The sequence below is a fragment of the Manacus candei genome, unplaced genomic scaffold, assembly GCF_025592945.1.
Source record: "Manacus candei isolate 608988 ecotype Guabito, Panama unplaced genomic scaffold, ASM2559294v1 h1tg000049l, whole genome shotgun sequence".
NCBI lineage: Eukaryota > Metazoa > Chordata > Aves > Passeriformes > Pipridae > Manacus > Manacus candei.
In genome coordinates this window covers 17,637,514-17,646,914 of record NW_026138097.1, presented here as the reverse complement: position 1 = coordinate 17,646,914, position 9,401 = coordinate 17,637,514, and the positions used below count along the sequence as shown (strand labels likewise).

The following is a 9,401-nucleotide window of genomic DNA, read 5'->3' as shown; positions in this document are numbered from 1 at the left end:
GTTGTCAACGCTGTTATTATCATGCTTTTATTTTTTCCTGTTGCTCCTCATCCACGAAGGCACCAACCCCAGAACTCCCGACGCCTCTAGAACACCCCGCTCGAAGGCAGGAGGGAGAAAAGGAGGTACAGCACGAGAGAGCGCGGGGGCCGGCGGGGAGTGGGGCGGGATTTCTGAGGAGATGAGGCCTCCAGGGGGCGGGATTTTGGAGGCTTCCAAGGGGGCGGGAGCGGCTTCCCCCGCCTCGATCGCTCCGCGCTCCATCGATGTGCTCCGGCGGCGGCTGTCGGCGCCTGTCGGTGCCGGGCGCAGGTGCCGGACGCGATCGCGACGGCGGCGGGCGGTGAGTGACCGGCCCCGGCCCCGGCCCCCGCCCCGCTCCCCCCGCCCCGCGCTGCGGGGCACCTCCAGATCCTTACCCCCCACCACCACTTCCCCGGGCGGAGGCCTCCCCTTGTCTCTCTCCATTCGGCCTCCCCCTGCCTTCCGCTCCCCGGGCGGGGTCGAGCGCCGCGTCCCCGCCCCGGCTCCGGGGGGGAGGACGGAGCTGTCGGCGGTGGCTCTTGGGGTGCGGGGGCCGTCGCTGGTCTCCGGCCGTTACCCGGTGGCTTCCCGGCTGCAGCAGCTTTCCCGTGCTCCCTCAACGCCCTGGCAGGAGGCCGGGGACAGTACGGGGCGGGGAAATTCCCGTCACCTGCCACCCCCGCGATGAGCACACGGTGCCCCGCTGGGTGACGGCGGCTGCCAGAGGTCGGGCCCGGCAGCAGCAGCTCCGTGGGCTTTGCCTCTGTTCCTCATGGCTGTCAGGGCCTGGTGGGAGCTTCTGGGCCCGCCCGCTGCTCCGGGACACGGGGCTGGCCTGAGGCTCTCTGAAGTCACAGAATCCATTAGGTTGGAAAAGACCTCAGAGATCATCGAGGCCAACCTCTCCGAGATGGTCGAGTTCACACCAGTGAACCGTGGGTGTGCTGGATGAGGGAATAGGGGAAACGGGGGCAGGGAGAGGTGAGGTCTGACCTCTGAAAAGCTGGTTATTTACAGGACTGATTGGGTTTTAATTTTTTTTTTTTTTAATTTCGCATTTAGTGGTACTGTCAAGTTTCAGACACAACTCCCCAAAAACGAGTGGGTACTTAGGCGAGTGCAGTAGGAAAGTACCAGGGTAAGAAACATGAAAGGAATCGAAATAACATATACATGTTGAGAGATGGTTGTTTTCATTCAGATCTATCTGGAAGTGTTATACTTTTCTGTGACTTAATTTTTTTTTTATTTACTTCCTTCCCAGTTCTATATTTTTCCCTCATTTGCCTTGCAGTCCAGAAGGGTCCATGAGCTGGATGGCCAAATGTCTTTCCTCCTTCCTTCTATATCCTAATTAGGAACCTGAAAATGATCTCTTAGCAAGGGGTAGATATCTGAAATTTGGGATGATCTTGTTTCCAAAAGGGATTTTTTCATTTTCAACATAGTCTTCCTTCTTACACTGTCAGCCTTTCCTCGATTTTTTTGTCCTCTTTTTCTTTATTTCTTGCAGTTTGCTTGCTTGTTGTGGGTTAACAGCTTCTAGCCATAGGCTCAAAAGTTTTAATCAAAAGCCAGTGAAATAGTGATTTCTGCACATTTCATTACTATAAACTTTGTTTTGTTTTTGCTTTTGCCGAAGTTGTCAAAACAGTTAAAGGCTTGCAAATAAACAAACTTATGGCTTAGGAAAACAGGTCTGTTTTCTTCCTTTACCTTTTGCTCAGCTGAAGAAGGAAAGCTCTGTAATTCTTGCTTCCCTATTTTGATAGCATCTTATCACAGCTTGCACTGACCCAGCAAGAAGCAGCAAAAGGCATGTCCTGCTGCTGATTTCTTTCCCATGGATAGCTTAGTTTACAGTTTTTGTGATTTATGCCCACTTCTTGGACAACAATGTTTTTACTAAGATGGGATTTCTGTTGTCTGAAACATCACTTAAAACAGATGCAGTTATTTTCATCATACTGGTATGACTTAGTGAAACTTATTTTAAGTTGTAATGGTAAGAAGGTTTTCTCTATGGAAAACATAACTTTTTTAGGACGTGTCAGAGGTGAAACTATTCAATTAAAATCATGTTATCCATCAAACTTATGCTGGATTTTTTTCAAACAAAATCTAAAGTTGTCTTGTGTTTTTATGGCCTTTGTTCAATAAATTACAATATTTTTACAGACTTGATAGTTGTGGGTTTTTTAATCCTGTAATTGCTTTATCGTATTTTGGAGCTGAATAGCGGTCCAAGGTAATGAATACTTCAAATGAGTTCTGAAAAAACCCAACCATGTAAAGTTCTAAATCATGAACATTAAAAAAAAAATTAAAAAAATAAGTCTTTAAAGTAAATTATTTTTCACCTTGCCCTTGGAGCAGTGGATATTGTTATGTGAAGAAACTGTTTCGTCTTCAGTACAAAAGGTATTGTTCACTAAGTGTTTTTGAATCTGCAGTATTCAGATTTTCTTTTTAATTGTAGGATTTCTTGTGAGTATGAGCGAGGGTTTTTTTGCTAGTTGTTGAGAAGATTTGAGGGGAAAACAGGCATTAAAATATGTAATCCACCAATTGTTTTCCTGAGGTCCTATTAGAAAGAAACTCTATCCACTGATAGTCCTTTCTTTATTATGCTGCTCTTCCCAGAGAAGCTGGACTAAAGCAAAATAAGTAGGTTGACTAAAGAGGCAGAGGCAGTGGCAGTGACCTCTTTTAGTGATGAAAACTTCTAGGTACATTATGTTAAACCATACTTAATCAATTTCTTTCACTGTACTGGTACATTTAGCTGTAAATTCAGTAAGTCTTAAGCACTGTACTTAAAACAAAACATCAGTTTTGAGTTATTTTAATTCTGTTTATTTTGTGCTTTTCGGCTTTCCTACTTCATTTAAAAAAAAAACCCCAGCTAAAACCGAAAAATAATATGAAAAGAAAGAAGTCGTTATCTCAATAGGATGGTGACAGAAGACTGAATATAAACGATGTTCTTAAAAACACGAATTTTGACAGCTATGGAAAGTCTCCGTAAAATAATCTACAGTTAGAGCTTTGTACTCCAGGACAAAAGCCTCTGAAGCACAGAGGGAGACTACCTGCATGTACTATAAATACCCGTAGATCACTATTTACTTAAGCAAACAGGCAGAGAAAACTTTGCACAGGAGAAATAAGTAGTGCTTCATTTTACAATCATGGACTGAAAAATAGTACTCAGAAGACTGTACCTGTTACAGTGACTTTATTTTCTATGTGAGTTTTTCAGACAGAGTGAAATCTACTGCTCTACTTAAAAGTAAGCTTGAAGGTTCAAAATATGAAAACTGCTAAATTACTATCTTTTAGTAGAAGTCAGATGTTAGCTCTTCAGCTTAACTTTGACCTTCTGTCTTGGACCACCTACATTCTGTAAATCTGGGCTGTGCAACATTGTCTTTCAAATTACTTTTCCCAGGGGAGAAATATGGTGTTTGGTAATGGAGGGAATCTTGTTTGTAAAGGTGCTTGGAGGATGAGGGATGATTAGACAGCACATGTATAGCGGTCATGTCAGATTGATGTTTCATCTTCTGCGCTGAACATAAAAGCAAAGGTCTGTGTGTACAGCTTGCATAGTATGAGTTCAAAAATCTAGCTGATTAAAACTTTTGTAGCTTACCTTGGAAATTATTTTCAGGAATTTCACTCAGCGTTTCAGTTCCAAAGCGGTTGGACTTTTCTCTCTGTCAAAAGTTAGAGGAGAAGGGAAAGGCAGGAGAGAGAAACTCATTTTTGTGATCTCCTGGGTGGGGGGGGGAAACCTAACAAACCTGAAGCATGCAGTTTTCCCAGAAACTGAGTAATGAGAGAAATGCCTGAAAATAACTATTCATTGTGATCGCCATGTTACGGGCATTGCATAGGGAAAGGTAAACTACGTATTTAGTATTTTAAACAACACCAAACCAAACACTTCTCCTCCCTCCTATGGAGAAATTCTTCGGAATGGTACTTTGTATGTTGTTTTGGAAGCATTTACTGCTTTTTCTCCCAAAATAAATTGGGCTGTGTAGTCTTTTTTTATCAACAGAGGTTGTTATTCTGCAGACAGTATGTTCAGCATTTTCATTAGAAAATAGTGTGATTGCATCTGGTGATGAGTGTGAAAGCCTGTGTTTCCTTTTTAATTTTGTTTGCTTTGTTTTTAAGGAAAACAAAATTTCTGAGACACCAAGTCCTTAATGGATCTGGTTTTCACTTGACCTTAAGGGAACTGCAGATTCCCAGATTTCTAGTTTAATTCTCAAAGGCGGACCTTAGGCTATATTGTGCAGAAACCAGTGGGGTCTCTGGCAGTGTAAAAGTGTCTTTGGATCAGATTACAATATAAGTCAGGGGTTTTTAGGTATATTTAGACTTGTATTTTTTTTCTTTGACTTTGTGGATAACTGAAAAGTAATGTACCCTGTATTTTGAAGTTCGTAAAAAAAGCCTGTATTAATTAAAGATTTAGGCTTATGCTGAGCAAAAATTCCTTTTTAAATGCCTGCTTTTATATTGAGGACAAACTAAATTGATTTTTTTGACATATTCATAAAATGTCTAAATTAAAAAAGCAATTACTTTCAGTTTTATATGTAAGAATTCTGTGAGTCTTGTGACATTTCGAATCTCGCTGTGGTTTTAACAGGTGTACCCTGCTTTTTGCAATTGCACATTGGATATTTGGAAAAAAATTAAGAAGATGTGTATATAGCCAATGAGTTCTCTTATGTTTCCTTTTCATTAGCAGAGAAGGCTCAGGAACTTCTGTTTCTCAAAAGACAGCTTCACTGCTCTAAAAGCATGATAACTTCATACAGAAGGGATTTCAGATGCGTGAGTGGAAATGAAGACTTAGAGTATGTAAGGCAACAGCAGGCTTTTGTTAGAAAAATACCTGTGCACACAGTCTGTCAGGGCAAGACTCGAATGTGTGTTTGACCATGTGAACTGAGAAACATTCTGTAGTGTATGGCTTGAGTACTTCTCTGAGCAGAGGCCAGAAAGAGGTGTTTAGGAGAGAAAATGAATCATACAGGAATCTCAGTAACACAAGTGCACATCTCATCTTTTAAATACTTTTGAAAAAAAAGGAACTGCCAAAAAAGTCCCATGGCAATGTTAAATTTAGTGTTGCAGTCCTACCTATAAGCACCCAAGTTAAAACTTCAACCATATGAACTGTGTAATTACGGTGGTTATATAGTGTTTTTATAAAGAATATTGTGTGTAGTTATAGGGCTTAGAAAAAAAATCTGTGATGTCTTGTTTCTTTTCTCTAGAAAAAAAAATTTTCATCCCTTTGGGATTTATTTAGTTTATTTTTCTGAACTTCTGGATCTTTCTGAATGCATTTGAATAAACATATTTGAAAGTTTTTGATGCTTGAAGTATTGTTTTCAAATTTCTACCTGTGAATAGCAGAAGATTGAGGGATGATGAGGGTATTAAGATTCTTTACCATTTTCCTATTAACTGTAATGATGTACAGAAAATTATGAATAACTTTAGAACAAGAGAGGAATGAATGGCTTAACTGGAGGACAATAATGATAATGACTTCTGGATGAAGCAAACTTTGCTGAATGTTGGAGGTAGAAGCAGATGTAGGAAGATGTGCATTGTGAGAATTTAGAAAGTAATGGGAGATTTATGACCGTCTGTGATATGGTTTTGTATAAAGCTGAGTTGACTTTTTTTACATATATGTTTATATATACATGTTTAGGGCTTTTCTTCAAAACATTGCTGGATTATAGTGATGTGTCACGTAATAAATACAGAAGCTTTTACCCAAGGAGATGAATTAATTTCTGGGGATTTGTAATATAATTTATAATGGAAGTAGAGGAAATTTTGGGGAGAAACATCTGTGTTCAGACTTCCTTTAATTATATTTTCTTCTATTCTATTGCCTGTTTCTAGCCAATTCAGTATGACCAAACAGATGTTCAGAAAACTTCAATTGGTTTGACTTGAGTGTTGGTAATGAATAGGTGCTGTAACATTGAATATACCAGCAAAAGTGTTCATTCAAGAACTGGTATAAAGCAGCATGTTGACATAATTAATAAATCGGGGGAATAATTTATTTTCACTGTGAAGTTAAGGAACTTTAAAGCTAACTTTTTTGATAATGTATTTGATAAGGTGAAATATTTTTTTGAATTTTTTTCTTGAAGCTTTCCCAAACAAAAACATTTTAATCCAAGTTTATAGGGCTGTTTGGGTTATTGTAGTATTGATGGGTTTGTTTAATAGTGGCACTTGGAGATTGTCATTGTCACTTAGGTAAAAAAATTTTGAACTGAAGTGAAAATGTGATTGTGGTTCTGGGCTGCCCAGACTGTGTATATATTAAATTAAATTTCTGTGCTGGTGAGTTTGATGGAGGAGGTATGTGTGTTCGTGGTAGAAGAGCAGGGGGAAGGAAATCTTTTTTTAAAGTAGACTAACTAAAATAGATTTTATAAGTCTTCAAACATTTTATTCAGCTTTTTCTCTTTGAACAGGTGATATAATTGGCAGATGAAATGATCTTCTGAACTAAAAGAAACAAAGAAAACCCCCCATTTTAAAAGTCTCTGTTCATCTGTATTATAGGTTATTGTTCCTTTTAATCTATTTTTAGTGGTTTGCTATTTTTACTTCTTGCTGATGAGTTACGAACTCAGTGTTCTATGTTGGCTCATTAACTTCCTTCAGGTTGTTTACGGTGTATGATACTAATGAACAAAATTTCATTTTACAATGGAATGTTTTGTTTTGATGTCATAGGGGCATTTGTGTGGTTGATTGTTCTTTGCGGGGAGTATCTCCCCTCTCCAAATAAATAAATATCTCAAAACTCCTGATGTAAACATAGATCAATATATAGGTATGTTGTACATTGTAACTGACAGGGTGCTGTCGTTTAATATGTACAAGGAACCATGGATTTATGCTAGTCTACATTTTTTTTTTGACATGTGATAGATAGAAGGTTAATTGATGTTAAATGGATGCTTTATTAGCCCTTCATCAGCTACTAAACTAGTACAGGAGGAGTGCAAATCATTACTACAAAAGGCCAAGACCAGTATGTTTTCTTAGTGAGGTTTATAGGTCCTTTTTTATCCCTCCCTTCTTTCCCTCCTTCCCAACCACACAAAACATAACCAGCTGTAATGGTAGGAGGAGAGAGCAAGCAGCTTTTCTAAACACACACACACTCTCGCACTCCGGCCCCCCTCCTTCCCTCCTCATACCTCAGCAGAGTGACAGCTTCTAGATGTTGCGTGCGAGTGAGTTCAGCTGGTGCTGTGTGGTCTGGGTGTGTGGTCTCCAGCTCAACCGAGAGGCTGCTAACAGGGTGGATGAGAGAGAGCAACACTGTTTACTTTAATTTATTTCGGATGCCGGAACTGTGCCCGGAGTTTCTCCTGAGCCGGGTTCCACCGTGAGCGGTGTCAATCCCTCGCAGCTGCAGCCCAGGCTGAACTCCTCTGCCAGGGCTCTCGCAGCATCTGCCTCAGGTCCAAGCCTTTTAATCCCTTGTGACTCAGAAATGTTAATGGCATCGCTGAGTGCTGTGATTATTTTGCTTTCACTCTGTCAAGATACATCCCCACGAAGATGTACCTGGCTGGGTTATGGAAAGCAGGACCTCTGAGATACCGAGGAAATACTCGAGTATGGCTATTGTGAAAGCAAAACTGCTGTGCTCATTGCTTGGCTACCCTAAAACTAAAATCTCTAGTACACACTTTGTGGCTGGTAGGGAAATTCAGGAGCCCTTTCAAAAAGCAAAGGGTATCATATTATGTTATTTAATACTGCAAGTATTTTCTTTTTTCGTCATTTGCCCTTTCTGTCGCAAAACTCGCACATCCTCCCAAATTGAAAGGGATTTTTGGCATGTAGCGTTGTCCTGTAAGTTAACATGTTTGTCAGTGTTAATATTGGCTTGAATCAACACGCCGGATATGACAGGGCAAGACAAATGAGCCTTTGTTTTTTCTGTGTGACAGTGAAATTACCCACTTTTTTATGTTTGTTCATCTTTTCATTATAAGTAGCTTAGTGGTGTTTTGAAGAATTTCTTTCCCCCTAAATGTAAGATTCGTGAGCACTTCTTGTTTAAATTGACAAGTCTTTTATTATTTAAATAAACATGCATAGATTCTTAATATCACTTGGAATTTCAGCATTGTTTAGCTTATTCACTTCCCAGTCTTTTCTGGCAGGCTTGCAGGAATGGACCTTATATTATTAATGCAGTGTTGAAGGCTGTGGAAATTCTAGGGCACTGAAGATCTCCAGAGGGGTTAATAAATGTCAGTTATTTTCACAGTGCTGCTTTTTGGATGCTTTTAATTCTTGGTTTATGTAGATTGTCTGTCTGAATTTATGTTGTTGGGAAGATAAAGCACAGAAAAGGTTGCAGTAGTGTTTTTCTTCAGTTTGTAATGGTTTTGAGTACAAACATATAGGAAACATTTTGCATTGTCATCCTTCTTGGGGTCATTTGCCGTGTCCCGTCACTGACTCTGTCATAGTGTGTTGTTCTCAGGGGACTCTCCAGGTTTTCTAATGAGAACAGATTATTAGATTTACTTATTAGAAGCACAGGTTTGTGTAGTTTAAGGTGAAAAGGCCGTCACCTATGTACTGGACTCTGAGTATTTATTGCTTGTTTAAAAAGGCATTTCACAGATCTTTTAGTTTGGAAATTATTTAATGCTGTAATGTTAGTGTGATAAGAGGAACTCACCTATTGGTTTCAGATTGGTTTTCTTTTAAAAGTAAACAGCAACACCTGAGGCATACTGTGATTTGCACTTGGGTGATGCTTTGCTGTTCCTGCCTCAAAATTTTTTATATTGTATAGTTACATATATGTGACTGAGAACAAATAGTTGCTATGTGAAGACTTGCATGCTTGCTTGTAGCTTAGACTTCCTCAATGATGAGAAATTGGCTTCTACTTCCGTCCCTTCTTGACAGCTTTGATTCCATTTGCTAGATGACTGTGGCGCTTGCTTTGACCTTGAGTCTGCCTTCCTCTGAGAGAATCTTTTAGGTTCAGTGTCTGTGACAAAGTACTACTGAAAACTTAGCTGAATTTCCAGTCACTGGAACCATCTTTGTTTTAGAAGTCAGAAACTCCATTTTAAAACAATTCAACTGCTAATTTTCCCTAGAATTTCCCTGGTGAAATTTGTAAGGTGGCACCATATTGTTACTCACCTTCCAAAGTTCCATGCCTTCATGATGTTTGTAGTTTTTCTTTGGAATTTGAACTTACAGCCAGTGTAATAAGCGTCAATCCTGAATTTTTGTTTTTCATTTATTTAGTATTCTGGTGATCCTTCCAGAAT

At 39.8% G+C, this 9,401-nt stretch overlaps 1 protein-coding gene across 4 annotated transcripts in view; it reads left to right on the top strand.

The window, feature by feature from the left end:
* The first annotated feature begins 210 nt into the window (after nt 1-210).
* Nucleotides 211-9,401, top strand: part of EXOC2 (exocyst complex component 2) — a 124,923-nt gene continuing 115,732 nt past the window's right edge. For 2 of the 4 annotated variants that reach the window (XM_051799511.1, XM_051799508.1), the window contains exon 1: nt 211-343. The gene's annotated coding sequence lies outside the window, so the exon portion shown is untranslated. Of the gene's footprint in view, nt 344-567; nt 1,163-9,401 lie in introns of those variants that run through there. The other 2 variants (XM_051799509.1, XM_051799510.1) reach the window with 2 other exon arrangements.